The 24,875-nt window shown below is 47.5% G+C and overlaps 1 pseudogene; it reads right to left on the bottom strand.

Annotated features, from left to right (window-relative positions):
* Positions 1–19,872: 19,872 nt before the first annotated feature.
* Positions 19,873–20,796, bottom strand: LOC126535377 (uncharacterized; annotated as a pseudogene).
* Between the last annotated feature and the right edge of the window lie 4,079 nt (positions 20,797–24,875).

The raw sequence follows: 24,875 nt of genomic DNA, 5'->3' as shown, positions 1-24,875 counted from the left end.
CACATATGTCAAAGCCAGCCTTTAATGCACAGAATAAGCATTTAGTGTTCAGACATTTGTACTCACTGGTATTCTTTTCTTGTGTTTGACTGGTTCTTGTATTTCTGTCATAAACTAAGATTCCCTAGATGCTCTGCCGTAAGAACGGAACGGCGGTTTCCTCCGCCGCCGGCTTCCTCGCACTCCGAGACTCTTCTCAAGTTTACAAGTTTGGTTGTCTTCCCGGAGGGGATATCTCGGTGCGGGAGGCGGGGCTGTGGGATGCTGGGAGAGCGGGCGGAGGCAGAGCGACCCGGAGAAGCTGGTGCGCAAGCAACCTTTAACGGCCGCTCTGACGAGATATTGAGGTGCTAAAGGAAATTCTCTTATTTGTAAAACTGTAACTTGAAGAATATTCAACAGCATGTGCACCAAACGGCAATGCCTTCTTGAACAATCAGTTAATGACTACAATAAATAATTATTAAAACAACAACTATTGCTGCCGAAACCCGGGAAAGGATTAAACAAGGCCATGGAGAACCATCGATCCGACCCGACAACGATTCACTGAGCAACGAGGATTGATATAAAGAAGAAAATAAAACGTAAAATCATTCGAGATCAGGTTACACATTTCACCAAAGAAGCGGACGAACTCCTGGGCGTCACTTCTGCTGTCAACTTGAAAGAGGTGAGAGAGAGAGAGAGTAAAACTTCATTCAATGTAAATAAAATAGGGCAAGGTGGTTGGAGCCCCTATTCCAGGGCCCCATTGGCACGAGCGGCTCGCTGGGCTCGGTCCAGAAGAGCCAACTGGCTCTCCCGACCCTCGTCCGCAAGCCATGCCTCCAACTGCCTATTCCTCATTAGTGGATGTTGGTGTAATATGGGACTATCTATGTGCGGAGGCCTCCTGGGGCACTCCCATGTTATGTGTTTTAGTGTGGGTGTGTTTGTGCACCACGGGCACTCGTCAGTGAACCTCGTGGGGTGTACTCTGTGTAGGTGGTGCAGGTTGCGGTATGTATTCGTCTGAATACGACGCCAGTCCCTCTTCTGTTGGCTGTTTAAATAGGAGTGAGGATGTCCAAAACGTCTCCACTCCTGCCTTTGCTGTAGGAGGATGTCACGAGAATTCGGTGGAAGGTCGTCGCTAGGCCATGCCGTTGCTCGTACGTTTAATACTCGAGCAACACGGACTGCCCTCGCGTTTCCTGCCAGTCGCTCGTGTGCCGGACATCATACGATAGTGTGGTACCCCTCTAGTTGAGTGCCTAAAATTCTGATTTTTGGTTTTGGTGCCATTATGTAAAAACAGGCGGCAAGCCGCTTGTGAGTTGGATAATATGACAGCCGAATTGGTTTGGCGCTCGGCGTCCTGAGTGGCCAAGGCGATGGCTGCAGCCTCTGCCACGCATGCCGAGGCAGTTTTGAAGGATGCCGTTGTTATGTTGTTGTTGCATGTAGAGACTATGGTGAAAGTGTCTGATCTGGCTCGACTGGCATCCGTATAATACACCCCCAGTCCAATGCCAAAACGTTTGTGAGGCGTCTTTACCCTGGCTCTGCGTCGCCGGGATGGTACTCGGGCTGCATGTTTTTGGGAATTGGGGCCACCGCGATGTGCGATCGAACGTTGCGGTTTATCTGTGCCGTTTCCTCTCCGCCATACTGGGGTCTCAGGGGAAAGCCTAACCTCGCCAATACTTCCTTGCCCTGAGTTGAAGAACAAAGTCGTTCTTTCTGGGCATATAACGTCGTGACTGCGTACTCGTCAAAGGTATTGTGCAGGCCCAGTCCCTCGAAACTCTCTGTGCTAGCGCATTCGGGAATGTCAAGGCGGTTTGGAAGGCTTTTCTTATTATTGTGTTTGCCTGTATAATCTATTGGTTTGTCAAGGCCTGATACGGAAGGGCGTATGTGATTCGGCTAATTACGAATGCGTGAACCAGGCTGGTGTTCTCCCCCTCAGTTAGGCCGTCTCTGCTTCTTGCCACTCTCCGTATCATTCTGGCCACGTTTCCTGTGACCGCCTTTAGTTTCTGAAGGGTGTGAGATGTTCCAGCGTTCTGCTGTATCCACATCCCCAATATTCTGAGTGTCTCCACTTCACGTATTGGCGCCCCGTCGAGAGTCAGAGTCAGTGGCACCCAGTCCTTCTTTCTTGCGTATCTCGCACGCACCCGAATGAATTCCGATTTTTCGGGTGCGCATGCCATGTCCGCCGCCCTGGCGTATTCCACGACTGCGTCTATGGCCTTTTGAAAAGTTCCTTGCTTGTCCCCGTAGAACCCCTGGTGAGCCCAGAACGAGATGTCATCGGCCTATATCGCACAACCGAAATTCGGGTGTTTATCTAGCTTCAGGGCTAGCTTTCTCATCCCTACATTAAATAGTAGTGGAGAAAGTACAGCTCCCTGAGGGGTACCTCTGTCGGGACAGTTGAAGGTGTTGGACCTCGTGGAGCCTAATCCGATTGTGGCCGTGCGGTCGCTGAGGAATGAGCGCACGTAGTTATAAATTCGCGTTCCGCAGTTCACAGCTTCCAGTCCCTCCAGAATAGTGTGAGGATAGATGCTGTCGAAGCCCTTTTTGATGTCCAATGCCAGTGCAAATTTATCGTCCGACCTTCTGGTGGGGTGCAGGACCTCGTGCTTTAGTAATAGAAAAACGTCCTGCGCTGACACGTGGGGTCGGAAACCGAACATGTTGGAGGGGAACATGTTGTTTAGCTCTATGTGGTTCGAGAGCCAGACCTGCACAACCTTTTCAAAGAGTTTCCCCGCGCACGACGTTAGGGAGATGGGTAGAAGGTTGTTGATGTTACGAGGCTTACCTGGTTTTGGAATAAAGATAATTTTTTTATTCCTTCCATTCTTCTGGAAGGACGCCGTCCTCTGTCCAGACCGTGTCGTTAAAGAATGTGGTGAAGCTCTTTAGCGTGTTGTCACTTTGATTGCGAATCACTGCGTTCATGACCTGTCTACCCCTGGGGTCGTGTTTTTCTTGAAGGAGTGTGCCGCTGCGTAAACATCTTCAGTGGTTATGGGGGCGTCTAGCTCCGGTTGGTCCTGACCTTCGTAAACGGGTTTGGTGGATTGCCCGGTCGATACAGTTCCTACGTATATCTGTTTAATTTTGTCTATCATGTCAGCTTCCCGACCTTCAAACTCGTTTTCAAGGAACTTGAGTGTGCGATTCGCGACTGTTTTTGTTCCTCCCGGGTCAGTCATACTTCAAAAAATGCGCCATGTTTTCTTTGCAGTCAACGTGCCCCGAAGCGAGTCGCTGAACTGACGGCAATTGCTGTCGCTTAACTTTTGTGCGCATTCGTTAGCTTCCTGCGCTAGCTGAGCTATCCGTATCCTGAGTTTGCGATTAAGCTTCTGCCTTTTCCATCTTTTTTGAGGCCTCTCCGGGCTTCCCAGAGATGCAAGAGGTGACGATCCATAGAGGGAGCCTCCGTTGTCGTTTCAATTGTTTTTGTGCCCCCAGAGGGAATAACTCTGATCCGCTCGGCCCATTCTCCTAAGTCTGTTATGCTGCCGATTGTTTTCTCTTTTTCACGAAATTTGATCCTGTCGGATAGCCTTGCCTTGCCAATAGCTCTTCAAATCATGGCTGCATTAACAGATATGCTTAAGATACAGTGATGGATTCCTAGGTTTTCACCTAGGTTCGTCCATCACGTCTTACTTTCGTTGTTGGTGAACCTGAGATCGGGGGAAGTGTCCTTGGACACGCTGTTCCCGATTCGCGTTGGGAGATCCGGTTGAGTTAGCTGGAAAAGTCCGTAGCACTCAACAACATCTGCTAACAAGATGCCCTTGGGATTGTCTCTACTGTAGGCCCAGTTAGAGTGTTGTGTGTTAAAGTCGCCTAACAATATTAATTTGTCCCTACCTTGAGCGAGTCGCACCGCGGTGGGCACCACGTTTTCGAAAGCCGCCTGTTTTTGTCTGGGAAAACTACAGACGTTGACAATTATTGTTTTAGGTTTGTCCCTTTTCTGCGGCCAAATCGTGATTATCTGGTGCTGAATAGGTTCCCGAAAAAATTAATTTATGCTAATCGCGACATCCGTCTTTGCAAACGTGGCTGCTTGAGGGTAGTCAGGGTGAGCATAAAGCTCATATCATTTTAGTTTTTGATTTTGTTTCCCTATTTCCTGAATACAGGTAACGTCGGGAGGGATGGGCGCCGATTCTATGTAGTGCGTGAAATTAGCCAATTTAGTGTGTAGCGTGCAGCAATTCCATTGTCAGATTTCAATGTGTCCGGTCTTTGCGTTGTTTGCCATATTTTCCAAGGATATTACTGTCACTATCAGTGTGCTCTATAGCTGTCGGTGTCCTGGTAGGAGCTCCCGGACTTTGACTGACCCTCTGTCGGGGGACGAATGCGGCTTTTGTTTGCACATCCTCTACATTCGTTTGGGTTTGTTTAGCTGTGCGAACATTAGTTGCATGTTTTGTGCTAACTGTTCCAGCATTACCGATTGAGCGCTGGAGGCGGTACTTTCTTGCAGTGATGTCTGCGGCGGTGATTTGGAAGTGTGGTCCGCAATTTGTATGGGTTGCTGTGATGGGCTGTTGTTTGACATGCGCTTAAAAGCTTCAAACTCGGCTCGTAGCTTGGCTAAACTGTTTCGAAACATTTTGTTTTCTTCTACTATTTTCTTGTACTCTGGGTTTTGTTTGATTGGTGTAGGTGTATTCTTAGCACTGCCAATGAGTGATGCGACTTGCGCCCAGCTCACCTGGTTATTTTGTGGGGTGCTGCATGCCAGTAGGATCCCTGGTGACTTGCTTCTTTTGGCCTCCTTCTTTTTTTGTCTGATCTTGCTGCTGAGGCACCTTGGGTCGGGATGCCGACCGTCTCCTCTGGCCCAGCTGCCCGGAACACGATCAGCTCCGCGACGGCGAGCGGGTTCGGGAGCGGCTGCGACGATCCATAGCCGGAAGGAACGCCAGCTCGAAGTCCTCTTCTTCGATGGCGAACCACCGTACCTTGGTCTTCGTTGGTTTCTTTGGCCGTGGTCTTGATATCTGCCTGACTGGCTTTAGTCTTTTGGGACATCGGCGGTCACCCGTTGGATGATCACTCCCACAAATGGCGCATTTGGGGGTGCACGTGTGTCCATCGGCAGGTTCCCGCAACCCGCACGAGCGGCGCACCTGTACGTCGGGCTGTGGACATACGTCGGTACGATTTCCCACGCTGCCACAGATACGGCAGAATTGTACCGCATTTCGGTAGGGTGTGCAGAGTTTCTCTCCCTCGAAGTAATAAGCACACCTCGGCACATGGCTGCCGTAGAACGTGGGCAAAGCACTTAGTGAGTAGCCCATCATTCTTGCGACGATCAACTCCAGTCCCTGCGTTCGGATACGGAGGTTCGATCGCAGCACGTCAGAAGGGCTGTGTGCTTCTATCCCGTGGATTACTCTCCGCGTCGTGTCTTCTCCTGCCGTAACGTAAGCATTGACCGGGTATTATCCGTTGGTGTTCAAAGATTTAATGGCTTCCATGACCTTGGCCGTATCCCGACTCAGGGTGGATATCACTGCAATGTTCGAACCTAACTTGATTCTTGGAATAAAATTGTTGTCGGTGGTTCTGTCGTCGCACGCCTCCATGACGGCTCTTGCCAGGCTCTGACTGGTAACATTCTTGATTGGTAGCCCTTGGTGTGGTCTAATGGCCACCTTCAGGTCACTCTTAGGTAGCTGTGGAAGACGCTATAGTCGTGGGCGCCCGCGATGCGCCATGGGTTTGCACGAGTTCGTAATCGGACCTGATGCTAGTGCACTTTCTTGCGCGGAGCGGCGCTGCTGAGCGAGATTTTTCTTTTCCTTCAGGGAAAGAACGCGCTCCCATCCGGCTTCCACTATCATTTCATTGACCGCGGTAGCGGTTTGCATGTTGTTGTTGATCGTAGCTGGCTCATTGCATTCGTGGTGCGGTGTTGCAACACCCACCTGAGATGCAGTGAAATCTATCTGTTCTTCAAGTCGCGACGTTGTAATAACTCACGGGTTCGATGTCGCAGCCGGAGTTCTTAAGGCCGCCATGCTCGAGTGCACGCTCGCCCGCCGGCGCCGCTCCCCTAACTAAAGTTAGGGTTAGCAGTTCGCCACGTTCTGAAGGTGGAAAATCGGCCGTAAGACGTCGAAATATGATCCGACTGACCTGCAGTTAGTCTCCACAGACGCCGGACCACTTCTTGGAGATGGTGGTGATCGTTTCGGGCCGGTCCCAGAAGGTGGTCCACCCAAAAAACCAAACATGCGTAGCCCGATGTGAGCGCAGCCGTTTAGAACGGCGTCTTCTTCTTCTTCTGAACGAGGTGAGCGTTCCTACAAAACGTGTCCAGCTTGCCGAGCAACAACTAAAGGATGTAGATGCCGCGATAGAGCCTCATCTCAGAAAAGAGGACGTAGAAAGTAAACACAAAACGATTTTAGAATGCAGTGACAAAATCACAACTCATATCGCCAAAGTCGATTATACAATAAAGTTGTGCTCCCAACAACCGGAAATGAGAAGCGCAAGCCAAAACGAATCAACGATCCAAAACGCCCCAGCCGAGCGAATTCAAAGAACAAAGCTCCCGAAGTTGGAGCTACTGAAGTTCGATGGGAAAATAAAGGACGGCCGACTGTTCTTAGAGCAGTTAGCGGTCACTATTCATGAGAATGCAGAGCTGAGTAATATCTACTAATTCAACTACTGAAAATCGCTGCTCGGTGGAGAATGTGCCGCAGTGATTGCCGGTCAACAGGCGACTTCGTACTGCTACGCTGATGCCACCAACCTCCTGCAGAAATGCTTTGGGGGCCCTTCTGCTTTGATACAGGGCCAAATGCAACGCGCCATAGCCACAAAACTAGTCATTCTCCAAAGAAAGTGCGCGATTTCCTTCGTATGTTTCATTGCATTCAAGCACATATGAGAGGCCTGCCATTACTAGGTGCTGGAACGGAATCATACGAAGCGATCCTCTACCTTGTGCTACTCTGCACACTCCCACGAAAGTTGGTGTTGAACTACCATCGGTCAGGGCCAGAGAAAAAAAAAAACAGGTACAGCGCCTGACCTAGGCCGAGAATGACGACGTTTCCACAACGACTTCATCTTCGTAAGAATCCTCCCACCGAGTGGCACTTCATCAACTCTGATTCTTCGAGCTGGAACTGGGGAGCCTAGAACGAACCCTGGAGGACCAGCCGGACAACACCAGTAAGCCACCCGCCAAATATAACACAAAAACGCCGCAACGAGGAAATGCCCTCACCTCGTCTGCCGCAGCATTGCATGGCACCGCAGCAGGCACGGAGTGCAAACTCTGTGATTCAAATGCCCGCAAAGCCAAACGTGCTATGCCAAATTATATATCAAAGAGAACAAATTCATTGTTACAGCAAAGGGCAGCTCTTTTCGCTGTACAAAGCATGGGCATATTTCAACGACTGGCAGAGTCAAGGTTACCTGCAAGGAATGTGAATGGATACATACAACTACGATGTGCAATCCTGTGTTCAACGATGTAGCACAGGCACAAGTAACTATCGAAAAGAACACCGAACACGTCGATTTGCATGTCTCGGAAACTGGAGAACATTTCACGACTATAACAGCCCTGATGCCAATTGTCACAGCAGCGACCAATCGAACGAATAAAAGGAAAGTTTCAAGGAGCGCTAGCCAACAGACATTCATGATCAAAGCATGATCCACAACGCTCAGATGCAAATTACTCGGCATGGAAACACTGTCAGTCTGAGTTCTTGGCAGAACGTACAGCCAATGCACGTTCCACAGGGTTGAAGTGTGCCGTGTCAGTGCGGACAAAGACAGAGTATATAAGATTGAGGCGTTAAAAATTCCTTCGATATGCGAGCAGGTCATTTCTTATCCTACTGAAGAAATCAAGGCAACCTTTCTCGAGATTTCACTACCTCTAGGTGGCGATGCACCGCAGGGTGACAATCCTATTATCCAGGTGTTACTTGGATCGGACTATCTTTGGGATTTCCTCACGTGGAAAGTAAATAGGCTAAGCAGTGCTTTGTCAGTATTGGTTACGCTTTTCGGATGAGCAATTCAAGGAAAAGCCTTTAGCTAGTGCCCTACAAGTGACTGCTGCCAGGCATTTTTGTTTGGAGGACGAATCAAGTTCAGATTATGTTCAAGGACAGATCAAGTTCAGGACAGATCAAGTTACGGCGCCAATTTTGAAGTCTCTCTGGCAGCTTGAAGTGAACATGAAAGGATTTCTTCTACAGAAGACTGCGCGCTTGCATTAGTCTCTGGGACTGTTCTCCCCATACACAATGAGAGCCAAGGCTCCTTTCCACGAAATATGGAAAGAAATTCTGCCGTTGAAGCAGCCACTGCCAGACCACCTGCGAAACAACTGGATCAAATGGTGTAAAGGGCTCACTTCTCATCGTGATGTCGAGGTCCCTAGGGCATATGACGTTGGCGCTGAAAAGAAATCGGCGCTTCGAACGCTGCATAGTGACACGTGTACTTGTTTGTCTTTGTCGGGCGACACGTGTCACCGCCTAACAAATGTTTTCACACAGCGCAGGACGCGCCTGCATGTATCGGAAGTTTCTGGAATGTTATCAATGCTTTCATCCGCTGTCTGTGACCGAACCTTGTGTAATCTGATTGCATGTGTGCGCGACGTGGAAGCAGAATTTGTGAAAGCATGCGGGTCCCACCGGTTACCCTAGAACATCGAAGACCGATGTATAGAAGCCGATGCGCTTGACCCGCTGATCAGATTTTCGACGATCGCCAACTTTATTCACCGCTGTCGTTGCGCTATAAGTGTAGCCTGATTTTGTGGGCGCAGGTTCGCCCAATAAAAGTTAGCTTTCTCTGTTACAGTATTGCTGCTGTGTTCTTCAATGTCACCACCACGTGACAATATTTTTGCTGACGCCAGGCCCAAAGCTTATGGTGCTGCAGTTTATCTCTGCACAGAGATGGAAACTGGCGCACACCGCTCGACGCTTGTGCTGGCTGAATTTCGTGTAGTGCTACTGCAAATGAGCACACTCGCGAGACTGGAGCTAATGGCAGAATTGCTATCATCCCAACTCTGCCAATTGGTGCCGTCGAATCTAAATTTGGTAATCGATAATTTCTACCTATGGACTGATTCTATGATTGCACTAAGCAGGATTCGAGGGGATGCAACGATATGGAGATAAGTTCTGCAAAACCGCGTCACAGAAATTCAACAAAACACCGACACTGTGGCATGGCGACAATACGAAGAACTTTCTGTCCATTGAATACGACACAGAAGGAGCGATACCCTGTTGTGCTACCCAAGTGACATTAGTACACTGTGCTGCTACTGCAGCGGGTGCACCGAGAAAATCTCGACTCCGCGGACCGACACCCACTCGCGCAATTGATCGAACAGTTCTGGATTGTGCGTGCATACCAGGTGGTGAAAAGTGTTTTGCGGCCATGTGTTGCGTGTACTTGTTTTTGACGATGTGACAGGAATGCTCCCACCTGACCGGACAACCAAGGTGCTCGGAATTGACTTCGCCAGCCCCCTTTTTTGTGAAGGAGAAATGCGCAAGTGAAATCGTACAATGTACTCTTTACGTGCGCGGTGACTAGGGTAGTGCATCTGGTACTCGTAAAGGAAAGGAATACTCAAAGATTCTTGAAGGCATTCCGCCGTTTTTTGTAGCGTAGCGGGCTGCGCCAAATCCTTTACTCGGACAATGCAATCTCGTTCAAGCGCGCTTCAAGACGCGGTCGCACTTTGCAAAGTCCTGTGGCACCCTGAGGCATTGAGTTATTATGGCAGTGCCAGCATCGAGTTGAATTGTATTAAGAGCATACACCATGGTGGGGAGGTTTCTACGAACGACTAGTACACCGCGTAAAAACTGCTTTGAAAGAGATGATCGACCGCCAGTGTCTTGACTTGGTTGTTCTGTCGACAGTACTAGCCGAGGTGCAATCATTCATAAATTCCAGAACCCTGACCGACGTACCAGACGACCAAAACAATGGCACCCCGCTAATTTCGGCCAGTTTCCCTACTTTGCAGACACCTCACGGCCCTGCCAGCAACTGAAACCCGAGCGCTGGGTTCGAATGCCTCTTCCCTTCGAATATTTCGGAAGAAGCAAAAGCCGATGCCTAACGTATTCTCGCAAGCCTGGCAACACGAGTACCTACGGCAAATGCTCTGGATCTATGCGTCTAAACAAACTGAAACTGAGGGACCCAAAATCGGAGACGTAGTCTTGGTATGGAGAAATATTCCCCGCCTTCTATGTAAACACGGGGCCATTTGCTCGCTTTCCCCGAGAGAGGAATGCCGCAGGGCAAACTTGTGAGGCGTCCAGTTCAGCGCTTATACCCGCTGGAGATTTGCGAACCATAGAATGAGCGAGCCAATTGGGCGGGGCAGTGATGAGACATTTTTTATTGACTAGTGTCTGACTGGTTCTTTTGTTTCTATTATGAATTGAGATACTCCCGATGCCCTTCTGAAAAAACAGAATGGCGCTTCTCGCCACGACGGTATCCTCTTACGCAGAGACTCTGCTCAAATTTACAACTTTGGTGGGGCTTGCTGGAGGAGGATGGGGAGGCTGGACTGTGAAAAACTGGGAGAACGGACAGAGGCAGAACGACCCAGAGAAGCGAAAGCACCTTGCAAAGGCCGCTCTTGCTAAATCTTCGTATGTTAAAACTGCTCTTATTTGTGTAACTGAAACTTGAAGAATGTTCAACAGCATGTGCAACAAATGGTAATGCCTTCCTGAACCATCATCAACGAATAAAACGGTTAAGTATTACAACATTTAGTGGGCGTTGGCATTGCCCAGCACTGTCATCCCCTCTGTTTGTGAAAGTGTTGGTTCCAACATGAAATACGCTCATAGGAAACCTGAATGTAATAAACCTAAGCGTAAGAATAGATGTGCGGTAATTCCTAAGGTACAGATATGGCGCATGGCCTAAAGAATGTTGGTAGCAGGTATGACGTAGATGTCCTGTTTTCTGAAAAAGTAACGTAGAATACATCGGCTTTAGTGTTGACAAAATGCTAACAGATGACAAGGCAAAGGGCGTATGTACAGTGAACAATGTCAACAATTGCACTACATGTTTGAAAGAAGTTGTGTATGTCATTCCGCTGAAGTTTGGCAATGAATATTCAAAAAACCGCACAGCTACATCTTTCTGAGAATTTCGAATCATCTACCTGTGTAGAAGCTTACACTACCTTCATACACGCAAGCCATATGGTGAGACAAAAAGCAGAATACCACATAAGTATAGGGAGGTGTGGCGGGGTCGCATGTATAAGTGAACTGTCGCTCATTCCTCACGTGAAAAAAAAATCTTTATTTAGGTCAGTAGTGATACTTATATTACATCTAAGCTGCAGGTACTGTTTTTTTTATTTCGGATCGTATATGCGTGAAAACTTGCTCAATAAAAGATCGCTTGTGTGACAGCGCCCTTCTTGTCGTATTTCTTTCTTCCGTTTTGTCCCTATCCTTTTGCGCAGTTGCCAAAATTACTAATACAGGATATGTGTGTCGGGCCCTAATATGACTCAGAAATTTGAGAAAGAAAACTCACTCAGCCGAAGTGCTAGAACCGGCTTGCTGACAGATTTAATCTTACTGTACTTTTTATTGTATACTGCGCTAGTTACCTCGTCATCTGGTCTACACGTAGGAAGAAAACAGATGCACTTCAATTCAATTCAATTTTTATTTTTCCAGAAATAATAGGTCCTGGAAAGGGTCAAGAGCTAAAAGCTCTCGACAGCTTGGCTAGAACTTGCAACTTAGAACTCGCATTCTCAGCAATGCATCGCCAATTGGGAAGAACTAAGGGATCCTTTCATTGCAGCAAGGTAATATCTTATGCCCACATTTAGGTACCGGCTAGTCTGTCCTGCTACACACGACCGCCAATGAGTGGAATGGAATATATAACCTCCTCATATCGGATCATCCTGGTGTCCTGCCTTGTTGAACCCATTGTTTGGTTGTGCCGGCTTTCCATTGTGCGTCCGAGCTGCTGCACAGCTCGCAGCAATTTTCTTCTTAGCCGAAACTTTTTGACGTGTATTTAGGGGATTCCTTTCAGTCTGTGGGCGCCCATTGTTCTTAGTGTATCTCTAGCGAGTGTACTCGATTTCTTTTGAGTGTATGGGCTGACTACTATATTATTTTGTTTTATTTCTTTCCCCCAGAATTCGTGTTTCCTCCTGATATCTCTTGATTCCCAGATGCATTTTGCCACGCCAGAGATAGTCTGGCACTGTCTAAGTACCCAGAATTCACCAGTTGGTTAATGTGTACGGCGGCACATTCATTCATAATGCGCAAACAGGGTTCACCCATGACTCGCCACCGGCTAAAAACCACGCGGTTTATCTTCTAAATTTTCGATTGCACGAAGTTGAATTCACCACTGGTTTAGTAAATTTGGGGTAAGAGGGCAACCAAGTTTCCTCTTAAGTGAAGGGCATGTTATCGAATTGCAATTTATTTTCAAAGAGGAATTTTCAGAGAGGAATGCTTTGATAGGCGGTAAAACCTTGTAAACATATACACACTAACTAAATTACCAAGCATGGTGTCACGCGCGCACCAGCAAAAATGAACACATCTAGCTCGGTGACCGCGGAAAGTCGTCAAAGCGCAGGCGTGAGGAAACGTGGCAGCAGCAGCGAGAGAAATGACATTTGTGCTGCCCGTCGCTTGCGCGAGAAGTGAGCGCCGAGAACACACATCACGCACAAAGCTACGAGCCGCCTACGCTACTAGACTTTGCCCCCAACGCAGGTCGCTTTTAAGATGCGGCCGCGCGACCACGCGCGGCGGACACATGTGCATTTGCAGCCGGAGCACAACGCCGCCTCTTGTCCCCCCTCCTCGTGGTGCATCGCAATGTTGGGTGAATCGCAACTTTGGGTGCCTCGCGCATGACAGGAGACGGTGCACTTCCTGCCCGCTTTCATTTCTTTCACGCAGGCCAGATTGCACCGTGATCATAGGCTGTGATTGCACGTATTCACTCGCACATACAGGGTAGGGCGCGTGGTGACAGTGTTTTCACCCTTGGACTTTATACAGAACCTGACGGCGACGGCGAATGCGGAAACGCGCTCGGATTGTCTATATAATTTTTATCGCAATAAAAAGTCACAATATAAGGTTTCATATTTTTTCATATTTAGCCTAAAATAGGTTGACGGAGCGTGTTGCACCTCTTCCTGCTCGGGCAATGCTATCAAAGTATATAAGGCCACCGCCAACCATGCCACAGACGCTTCCTTTAATAATGTGTCAGGGGCGCGTACACGTAGCCATTCCATTGAACGGCCACCTCCCGCACAAGTTCGTTATAAGGCCGGGGACCAGCTGAGTAGAGACCGCGGTCCTACAGAAAACAAGGACCACCGCAACACTGCTGTCTTAGCCTGCGTGCGCGAGGTTTCGCATTCAATGTAACTTGTGGCGGGAATAGTTAAAGTGCGCATTATTTATCCACCTCCGCAATAAGTGTGTCACCTGTGTGGCATGCGTAAGAAGGTGAACGCTTTATTAGGCAGGCCTAAAGCGAGCGACACGGAAGATGCGAATGTATTTTATCCGCCCCGCTGAAGAGCCGAGTACAAAGTACTAATGTAGAGAGGTGGATCGTATATTGCGCAAAAGGGGTGGTGCCTAAATGACCATTTCAGAGACACGAAGGCACCCTGAAGTTCGCCCCAAGTAGCATAATGGCTTTGCAGCGCTACTGGTGTGGATGATGCCCGGTGATGCTCTCGTGATGCACACGAGAGGCTGGTGCCACACCTTGTACTCAGTGAATGTGGCATTTTGTTTCGACACCAATGTCAACGCATGTGCGATATTTTTGAGGTGTCGGAATTGTGTATGAGAGGGACACTTATGCCAGCAACCCAAATGCGTTCCTCTCGCGGTTCGTTATTTCATAAACTAATTGGATTCAGATTGTTTGTATTTTTCTTGTTTTCTTTCTTTTTGTAATTTTTATTAAGTAAATACATTTATTGAGGTGCTTGCATTTTTATCCAGTAAAGTTAGTTCTCTTGGTTTTCAATTCTACATTCCTTTATTCTCCTTTCATCCTAGCCCCGCTCACTGAACTCAGTCCTTAGTTACTGTATGCGTGCCTTATCTAAAATTCTCCATAGGTCGGTAAGTCTTTCAACCTTCAAGCTTACGAAAAGCTCTGGCGCATCCCCATCATGCCATTTCTTTTCGCTTCCAACGGAGGATGCCTTGCCTAGTCGTTTTTCTTCGTCTGACCAAAATTATTTCCTTCCTTCCCTTCTCTCTGTCCTGGTTCTGGCTCGGCTCACGGCCTGCTCTCTTTTCATGTTCTCTTAATAGTATATATTTTGTGTCTTGCAAAATAGACCTTCAGTTTTAACTCGGCGTTGAATTTACTTCATTTTCTTATCCCAATGTATTCAGCATTTTGCACTTTAGAAATATGTATAGACGAGCCCAGGAGCACACTTTCCTTCAGTATGGGCCCTCTGCTTTTTTTCTGTGCTTCTTTTTGGGGGAAGGACTTAACCCCAGCGATGCCATTTCGTCTCAAAATTCATTTAGCACGCTCACAAAAAAATTGAAAAAGAAAAACAACGCAAAGAAGCTTGGGGTAGAGCATCTGATATTATAATAAATCGCTCAACAGACACTCAACGACGCGGCGGGATAAGCTCCTTATGCTGTAAATAATAAATGGTGCCACCATACTGAATGGCTGGCATGGACCAAGCGACCAAATTTACAGCCGCTACAGAAGTTCAGCTCGCAGAACATTCTTGGTAGGTGGCATAAATGCTTGTTCCATAAAGATATGCAGTTTTTCTAAATTAACTTGCGGGCAGATAATTTAACGATGCACTTGTGAGGGCGCATGCCTTTTAACTGTTCACCGGCATGACCGTGTTAGTATGGCAATCGAGGATATGCACATCATGCGCAGACAAGTGAGTTTTTGTCAGAGTGCACATACGCCTCTTAAGAACATCCTGCGATAGAGCGATTCAACACCCTAAAATATTGTTAACAGCTATGTCTCCAACCTTCACAATAAACATAATAAATATGCATAGCATACTTATTACTAAAACGGAAACAAAGGAAGTGCCACACTGACCTCGTTGAAGTAGCCACGAGTGCTGAAAACTTAAAATAATTACACTGTGGTAGAAATCTAACTATATATTCAGGAATCGCCATTGCATGCTAAGCAAAAACCATTACAGACTTCATGTTGAGAGGCCAATATTGACGGCTGTATTAAAGCTGATAGAGAATGTGGTAATTCGTATATCACTGGACGGGTGTTGTCAACTAATATTTCAAGAAGTACAGCCAATTAGGGCACCCTAACGGTAAGGTAGTCTTAGAATGCCAAATGTACCCATGGCCGCAGTCATCACAGGGTAATCACGGGAAAAGCAAGGCCACTGCTTGAAGTCTGATACAGTGGATTTGCCAACACTGGCATTGCGGAGGCAACAGCGGGCTTTCGTAGGCCCAAGCAGTGCCAACACTAACGCAACCCTGCTCCTAGTTGGCCAATTGTGATGTAGTTACTGGCTTGAACTACTAATAATGGACGTTTTCGCATGGTAACAATAAAATATGAAAAATACATTAGAATAGTTACGAAGCTTCTAAAAACGTACGACTGTGAACGTTGCCTGCTACAAGAAGCGTATATGTTGCGCCATTTTTAACGTCAATTCTATAACTCGAGCTGAGTGGAAGGCCTAGGAAAAATTTCCTCCGGTGGGTGTTCAAACTTGCGCTGTTGCACTCAAAAACAGCAAATATGATCATGTAGATATAATGCCGCAGATGTTCGTACATCATGCATAAAGTAATCTTTAATGTCTGTTTTTAAAAATTATGTGCCTAAACGTGACATTTATTTTTCAGTTGTGGACGCAAAAGGAACTTTCATAGACATCACACTCTGATGATTCGAGCTTGCTAATGGCCGTCAGCAGAAACATGAAAATATTACTAACAATACTGTGACGCTAAATACCTCGCAGATAGTTGACGGCAAAAGGCAAGACATGAGAGCTGCCGCTCCTTCGCTGAATACTATTATACTGCATTGTTGTAGCATAGAGTCAAATAAATATATATTGTTATTCAAGAATGAAGATTCCATGGTGATGATCGTAGAAGGCGGTGAGTAGACGTTTAACGAATTTAATTTAATATATTCTCAGGGAACATATTGTTTAATTCATTCATTGAAAAAGCGCTGTATTTGTGCTTCACAAGTACATTGATACGGGAACAATGTTGGATTCAGCAGCCAACTGTTTTTGTGTGTAGAGGGAAAGTTGCTCTCAAAGGTTGTCGAAAATCGTGCATGCTCACGGTATACTTTGATCCAATCAGATGCGAAGTTTCCGGCATTTCTTAATAAAAACTGAGTTTTTAATGAAACAGAAGAATGTGTCGATCTAGCACGTAAATAACACTAATGCTTACGGCACAATTCAGACACTGCTGAGAGTACAATTCTAATGTGGCGACGAGCGACCACGTATACCGGTAAAATCTCGGGCTCTCGTAGGAGAGGAAGAACCGACACTCAATCTCTTAGCGTAGCATTCTTTTTAATCAATCTCCTTCCGGAACGCTAGCCCATGCCGGAGCGTGCCAGCCTCTCGTGCCTCGTGTAGACGCGAGTGTCTACGTCATCTCTCGTGCGACGCCGATGCTGCTGCCGCTACAGAGGGCTCCCCCCCGTAGAGAGCAGGAAAGTCTGATGGAAATCCCACGGGACGCGGCGTGTCTTGGCGTTGGTCCTGGGCGTCACATGCGCAGGCGGCGGCGAAGGATGCTGCAGGGTCGCGTCGCATATTGGTGGAGCTGATGGCGCGGCTTCTTCGATGTAGGTGGATTTGAGACGTTCCAGGGCAATTGTGTCTGATCAACCATTGACATTCACAACAAACGTCGTCGGACGACGCTCTAGAACACAATATGGCCCGGAGTAGTGTGGCTGCAAAGGCTTCCACACGGCACAGTTACGTACGAAAACGTGGGTAGCAGAGGTGAGTGCGGGAGAAAGGTACGGGGACCTCGCTTCTTGTGAACGTGTAGGCATGGGGCGTATCTGGTAGAAGAAAGCTTCCAGTTCGGCAACGTGGTCGGCAGGTGATGGCATAGGGGTTTTGGTGGTGCCGACAAAGAAATCGCACGGAAGGCGTAGGTGAGTGCCGTAGACTAGCTGAGCACATGAGCAACCTAGGTCACTCTTGAGTGCGGCTCTGATGCCAAGTAAATCAAGAGGCAACTGTAGGACCCACTTCTCCGGCGATTCACGTGCCATAAGGGAGGCCTTGAGATGTCGGTGAAAAAGTTTAACTAGTCCATTGGACTGCGGGTGGTAAGCAGTTGTGCGAAAACGTGTCGTTCCGAGTAGTTTGAGTAGCTCGTTGGAGAGTGCTGAGTCAAACTGCCGACCGCGATCGGTGATTATTGTGGATGGGCAGCCAAACCTTGCGGTCCACGTAGACACAAAAGCTGCTGCAACAGTGGGCGCTGAGATGTCAGATATAGGTGTAGCTTCTGGGCACCGTGTATAACGTCGATGCATGTCAGTATGTAGCAGTAACCTTTCGAAGGTGGGAGAGGGCCGACGAGGTCCAGGTGTACGGTGTCAAAGCGAGCATCCGGTGGAAGAAAAGCCTTGGCAGGCGGTATGGGGTGATGCTGGGTCTTCGAACGTTGACACGACAAATAGCAGCGAACCCATTCGCGAACTTGCGCGTTTATCCGAGGCCAAACGAAACGACTGGAAAGAAGCTTCTGTGTCGCGCGTATGCCACGGTGCGACAGGTTGTGCACGGTTTTGAATAGACGTCTGCGAAGGGATGCCGGAATGTATGGTCTAGGTGTGTCGTTAGAAGTGTCGCAGACGATGGACGTACCATGTGGGGTCACAACGACGTCCTAAAATTTCAGGGACATTGACGAATTCCGGAGTGTACGAAGTTCAGTGTCGTCACGCTGTTGACTGGCGAGTAAGTCGGCCTCGATGATGAAAGGTTCCAATGTCAACGTGGAAACGACATTGACACGACTCAGAACGTTGGCTGGAACGTTGTCGGTGCCCTTGATGTGGCGGAACGTTGTTGTAAACTCGGAGATGTAGGAAAGGTGCCGAATCTCGCGGGGCGAGTAACAGGATGCCGAACGATGCGTTGCATGCACAAGGGGCTTGTGGTCAGTCAAGACAGTGAATTCACGGCCTTCTAGGAAATGGCGAAAGTGCTTGATAGCCAGGTAAACAGCGAGTAATTCATGGCCGAACACGCTGTAGCGGGACTGCGCAGGCTTCAGTTTCTTGGAGAAAAAAGCGAGTGGATGCCATGCATTGTCAATGAATTGGTGCAGAACGGCACCAACGGCGGTGTTTGAAGCGTCGGTCATGATGGCAGTGGGTGCGTCTGGCTTTGGGTGCCTAAGCAGTATGGTGTCGGCGAGGGAAGTCTTGACTCTTGTGAAAGCGTCGGTGGCCTCTTCAGTCCACTGAAGCACTTGTTCGCGTTTGTTTACCGGGAGAGCGTCTAGCGGAGCCATAAGTCGTGCGCACTCGGGAATGAATCGGCGGTAGAAATTGACAAATCTGAAAAATTGGCGAAGCTTGGTGAGTGTGGTCGGTAGGGGAAGGTTTTCGATGACGCGCATCTTGGACGGCAGTGGTCGAATGCCGTTAGCGTCGACGATATGACCGAGGAACTCGAGTTCGGATTGACCGAATTCACTCTTGGCAGCGTTCATGACAATTCCTTTACTGGCAAGGCATGAAAACGACAACCGAAAGTGGTGAAGATGTTCTTCTGCCGAAGAGCTTGCGACGACAAGGTCGTCAATGTATGCAAAAACGAAAGGCAAACCTCGGGCGACGGAATCGATGAAACGCTGAAAGGATTGGCCCGCGTTCCGTAAGCCGGAAGGCATGCGGAGAAATTCGAAAAGACCAAAGGGCGTGGTGATGGCGTTCTTGGGAATGTCTTCTTCAGCGACCGGTAGTTGATGACAGGTGCGAACGAGATCCATCTTAGAAAAGATCGTCGAACCGTGCAACCCTACGTGAAGTCCTGAATGTTTGGTAGAGAGTAGCGATCAGGAACTGTGGCGTTGTTTAGTGCTCGCTAATCGCTGCATGGGCGCCAGTGTCCCATCTTTTTAGGCACCATGTGAAGTGGTGATGCCCGGTAACTGGAGGAAGGGCGTATGATGCCAAGTTGTAGCATGTGTTCGAACTCCGCGCGAGTGATCTTGGGTTTCTCCGGGGACAATCGCCGGGGTCGGAAATAGACCGGTGGGCCGGAGGTGACGATGTGATGGCACACGTCATGTTGCACCGGTTGCGTCCAGTCTGGCAGGCGCATCAAAGTGAAAAACTCGCGTAGGAGCGCGGCGAAAGGTTCGTCCAACATAGCAGAAATAGTCGCTATGGGTGATGTGCCTCATGATGGGACGCCGGGAACGAATAGCTGGGTCACGGAGTCGATGAGGCGCCGTCATTGGATGCCCACAAGTAGTCCGTATTAATGCAAGAAGTCTGCTCCAATGACTGCATGACGGATGTCGGCAACCAGGAAAATGCAACGGAATGCTCGTCGAAGGCCAAGGTTTAGCATGACGGAGCGTGGCCAGAAAACTGGAATCCTGGTGCCGTTAACGGCGTGCAAAAACGACACAGGTGTCGCTTTTCGGTCGAAGTGCTGGGCGGGGAGAATGCTGAGGTCAGCACCTGTTTCGACTACGTATCGTTGTCCCGTAACTCTGTCCGTCACGTAAAAAAGGCGACTTGTGTGTTTGGCCGGACTGCTCGTCGCCGTAAGAGGTCGGCCGGCCTGTTTCCCTGCCAGGCGCAGGGACGCCGACAGTGACGAGCGTCGTTTCCAAAACGTCAGTGGTAGTAGCAAACGCCAGGCGTTGTAGTTGAGGTTTCATTGCGGGTGCCCGTGCGTCTTGATCTGCTGGAACTACGGCTGCGTGGGCGACGAGATGTGCGGCGATGTTCTGCTCCACAGATGATGCGTTCCAGGCGCTCACACAAGGAGTCGATCGGAGATTGCACTGCGGAAGAGCAGGGAAGAGTTTGCAGAGCGGTTGTGTTGTCACCCGGAGACGTTGACGTGGCTGCGATGGTTGGGGTGGCTACTTCCATGACTTTGTCGGCCAAAGCGGCAACTCCGGTAGGGTCCATGGTAGAGGCTGTCGCCAGGACCATCTGCACGTTAGCCGGGAGACGTAGCAAAAACACTTCGCGCAACAGCATGTCGTCGATGGATCTCGCGTTGTTTCCGAGCAGCTGGCTCATTCGGCGAAGAAGTTGACTAGGGCGTCGGTCGCCTAGTTCTTCAGCGGACAGAAGCTGCTGGATGCGAGAACGTTGGGAAGCTGTTGTGCGCTGTAGCAGTGCTACCTTGAAATCGTCATAGGCGGCGGCAGACAATGGGAAGTTCAACAAATCTGCTACCTCTTCAATGGCGGCGGGCGAGAGCGCTGCGACGGCGTAATGGAACTTCGAGGCTTGAGAGCGGATACAAGCGACTTGAAATTGCGCTTCGGCCTGAAGAAACCACGTCGAAGGATGCTGGTCCCAGTACTGTGGGAGGCGGACAGCGATGGCGGAACAGGAGGGCTCACCGCGTTCCTCGGAAGAGTTCTGGCCTTGAGCTCTCGTAGCGTTGGTCTGGTCCATGGTCATCTCTATCACAGGAGCGTATAGCAGTATCACGTCCTGGGTCACCAAACTGCGGCGACGAGCGACCACGTAGACCGGTAAAATCTCAAGCTCTCGCAGGAAAGGAAGAACCGACACTCGAACTCTTAGCGTAGCATTCTTTTTAATTAATCTTCTTCCGGAACACTAGCCCGTGCCGGAGCGTGCAAGCCTCTCGTGCCTCGTGGAGACGCGAGCGTCTACGTCATCTCTCGTGCGACGCCGCTGCTGCTGCCGCTACACTATAATTAACTGTGTCGTTTAGGTTATATAATTATAACCTAATTATATAGCAGCCTCTTGATTTCAATAAATTCTCGGCTTTTACATTGCGACAACCACGATTTAATTATCAGGCACCTCATGGTAGGGGACTTGATTCCGCTACCTCGTGCTGAGCAGCGCGACCCCAAAGCCGCCAAGCCACCGTGGCAGATTTGTTATTGATTTGTCACAACTTGTACTTCATATCCACTTAGACTCTAAATTACCTAAGCTCTTTCTTAATCCTACTTAGGAATCACAATTTCATGCTGCCTGTCAGTTTCTGTTGGTGTTGCGTGTCATGTAATAAATGAGGCTACAAGATACGAGGTGAGGAGAGGAGGGTGCATTACATGCACACTAAAAGCAAAAAAAGTTCGGGGAAGTCACTTTGAGGGAGTTTCTGTTTGTCCCATATTCAACTCCCTTTTCCAGAGTACACCCACCCCCTTTGCGACAAAGAATTACTCCATTGGAAGGGAGCGCTAGTACTCTTCCGGAGAATGCTGATACTGTCTGTACAAAAAGGGTATATTTCTACCCCAAAGTGTTTGTACTCCTCCAGACAGAGTGCTTCTACTGCTCCAAACCGAGTGTTTTAACTCCCCGGACGGAGTGCATGTAGCTCCAATAACAGAGAGATTGTACTCCTTCCGAACACAGTGCTAGCACTCTTCACAATAGCCTGAAAGTACTCACACTGTGGAGCCATGGACAGGCTGAACAGGGTTGCAGTACTTGCATGTTGAAAATATTTGCTTCCATCATTAGCAGCTCAGGAACTTATGCTTGGTGTATAGGATTTAATCTGTGACTGCGGAGTTACGCAAATGAAAAATTTTTTCTCTTAGAAAGTCAAAATTTTTATTGACCAGTCACAAGACAGAGTGAATATTTCCAGAAATACAGTGGCATACAAATAAAATCATATTATATGATGTCCATGCACTCTACAAGACATCTAGCAATAAAATACAAGTATATGTTCCTAAACTTTATTAACACTTCAGTGTAGAAATATCCCTTATTAGCAACTGGCTCCATTTTTTTTTCAAAAATGAAGTATACAATGGAGATTTAAACGTACAACAAATGTGCGCAAACTCACAATGTGCTGACACAACGCTGGAAGAGAAATATGCGCCAAATTATTGGCCAGCAAACACATCTCTAGCACAAAACGCAAACATTGAGATGGCAGAGGTTACGAGATGAGCCGCTAAGCATGAGATTGGTAACGTAAATTGTACAAGAAAGTTCTTTGTGCCATAGTCTAAGACAGCAGCTCATTTCGTAACATCGTGTACAACGTATTGATATTCTGACTGAGAATGCAGTGAATTTATAAATGTGTCTGGTGTGAAATATGAAGCCGCAGGCCTAATTTTGCTTATAAATATTCCACTTCAAGTTATTCATGTATGGGATGCACCCCACTGTTTGTCTAGTCATGGTTCTGCCGCAATATCTCACCCGGTCTCAATGCGATACAGAAGCGCATCATATTTCCTATTCAGTTGGCGTCCTCACGAAAGTAGATTCCTTGTGCTGTTTCGTTTGATACATTGCACTTTCTCAGATATATGAACAGGGAAATTCGCTATAATATCTAGTGCGTAGAAAAATGACTATAAAATGGCAAGGAACATTGGCATTGAAATCTCGCGCACTTTTTAGTCATAAATGGCAGTTTTTCTTCGTTAATGAGGCATGAACGCTACACTTCGCAGAAGCAGCTTGCATAATTAAATGATCAATTATTGTTGCTACGTGAAAGTATAATCTAACTGAACGGCTTCAGGCGTGAACCAAAAGTTAGATGTGATAAACATGGTACATTAAAAGCGACTTAAGCATATGTGCCGCAGGGCAGTGCACGACAAAGAACCAAAGAAGCAAATTATTAATTGGAAAACGCACCATTCTATTTTACATATCCCTTCCATGCCCGTGGATTTCGCATGCGACAATGCATATACTTGCGCAATGAACTAAGCACCAGAAACCAATGTTGATTTTTTTTTCTACGGAAGTAGTAAAGTTGTCCTAAAGTAGGAAAAATTATCGTGCTTCAAAGAATGCATTCATCTCAAAACAAGTATATATGTGTCTGAAAAGACACAGAGTGCCTCACTGTGCACTCCGTTCACTATGTGAAAAAATCCTCTACTTTTACTTTCCCCTATAAAAATTTACCCTGCATAAGCCGTCAATCAAAGAGGCTTTTACTCAATTAAAAGTGTATTATCACATCCGTGGATTGTCGAACAAGTGTTGAACGATGATACTCTCACAGTCGTTTGCATTGAACGCATCCCTGCCTTCAATAGCATGCTTGTCTGGCAAGTACATCGAGTCGCTTTTATAAAAATCTCAAAGGCTTGGCAAAAGCACGCACATGACTATTTCAACTAAGGAGAAACCACAGTTCTACTTTACATCAAATTATTTTTTGAATGCAAGTGACCCTTGTGGCTTACTATTAAATGTGGGATGCGTACCACGATGCACGCTGTTGCTAATGTCTTGGTCCTCGATCCCGCTTCGGGATCCGCGAGTGGTTCCAATGAACTGATTCGGTTAACATGTACCTATGCGATAATGACTTCTTAAACCTGCAGAACTCTGCCGCCAATGTTTTCTGGAACCTAGGAGGAAGCCATTCTTCTAAAATTAGGTGTAAGAATAGATAAAAGGAAAGACAAGAAAATCATGTCAGCGTATAAAATACATAATGACAGTGGTTTGTAGTTGCACCCATGCATGTTTATGCTGATAAATTACATCAGCAGATTACTAAGCATGAGCTGTTGCTTTTTATAAGCAACGCCGGCACCGTGCTCATTGTAAGTATATATTATGTCAATAAGCAAGTATGCATTGTTACTGTGCCACTATTTTTTTGTCACATGGCTATATCTGTTGACAGGCAAGACAAAGAGTGGTAACCTCTCACAAAACTAATCAGCTTTCAGCTTTTCTTTAAAGATATTTCCGAATTTTCAATAACGCTTGCTCTATGTGTTTGTCTCTAGTTAGCATACCTATTATTGAATTTCCCATCAGAGACTTTACAAAAAATATACCATATTAAGATGACTGCCTAGAGCACATGATAATATTCATCTTGGTGTGACATACTGTGTTTTGATTTTGTTGACATTCAGCCAAGATAACCAACAAGAGCTTGTCAGAATTATCATCCTGGTGTAACATACTGTCTGTTGAACTTTCTCTGGAGAATTAGCCAAATGGTAAACCCAATATACCCCCATTCTAGGTTTTGTCGTTCAAATTACATGGTAATCCATTTTGATGCTTTCGAGTGTACTCCTCTGCACCATGTGGAGTCATGCCGGGCTGGCTCCTTGACATATTTGTGTACTGCAGCTGCCTTCTTGCTTTATGTAAAGCGGGTGCCTGAAAAGCATCGCGTGCAGTATTCTACACAAGGATATGTTATGAAACAGCATCAAGACTCAGGAAATGAGGTCAATGCACTGAAAACAAAGTATCAGCTCTTAGTCTTCCTACTAGAATGTACGCAAAACATCTAGACTGCAAGCCAAATGCTAAACTCACTTCAATGTTTGGATTTAAAGAAACAAAAGAAATAACCGATGTTGCACTGTTGTTCAGTACCAACGTTATAATCACCATCATCAGTCTATTTGATGTCCACTGCAGGAAGAAGAGCTCTCCCTGCGATCCCCACTTACCCCTGTCCTGCGCCAACCGATTCCAGCTAGAGCCTGCGAATTTTCTAATTTCATCGCCCCACCAAGTCTCCTGCCACCTTA

This window comes from Dermacentor andersoni, chromosome 7, assembly GCF_023375885.2.
Source record: "Dermacentor andersoni chromosome 7, qqDerAnde1_hic_scaffold, whole genome shotgun sequence".
In the NCBI taxonomy this organism is placed as follows: domain Eukaryota; kingdom Metazoa; phylum Arthropoda; class Arachnida; order Ixodida; family Ixodidae; genus Dermacentor; species Dermacentor andersoni.
Note: the sequence above shows the minus strand (reverse complement) of the source record. Positions and strands in the feature narration are given on the sequence as shown.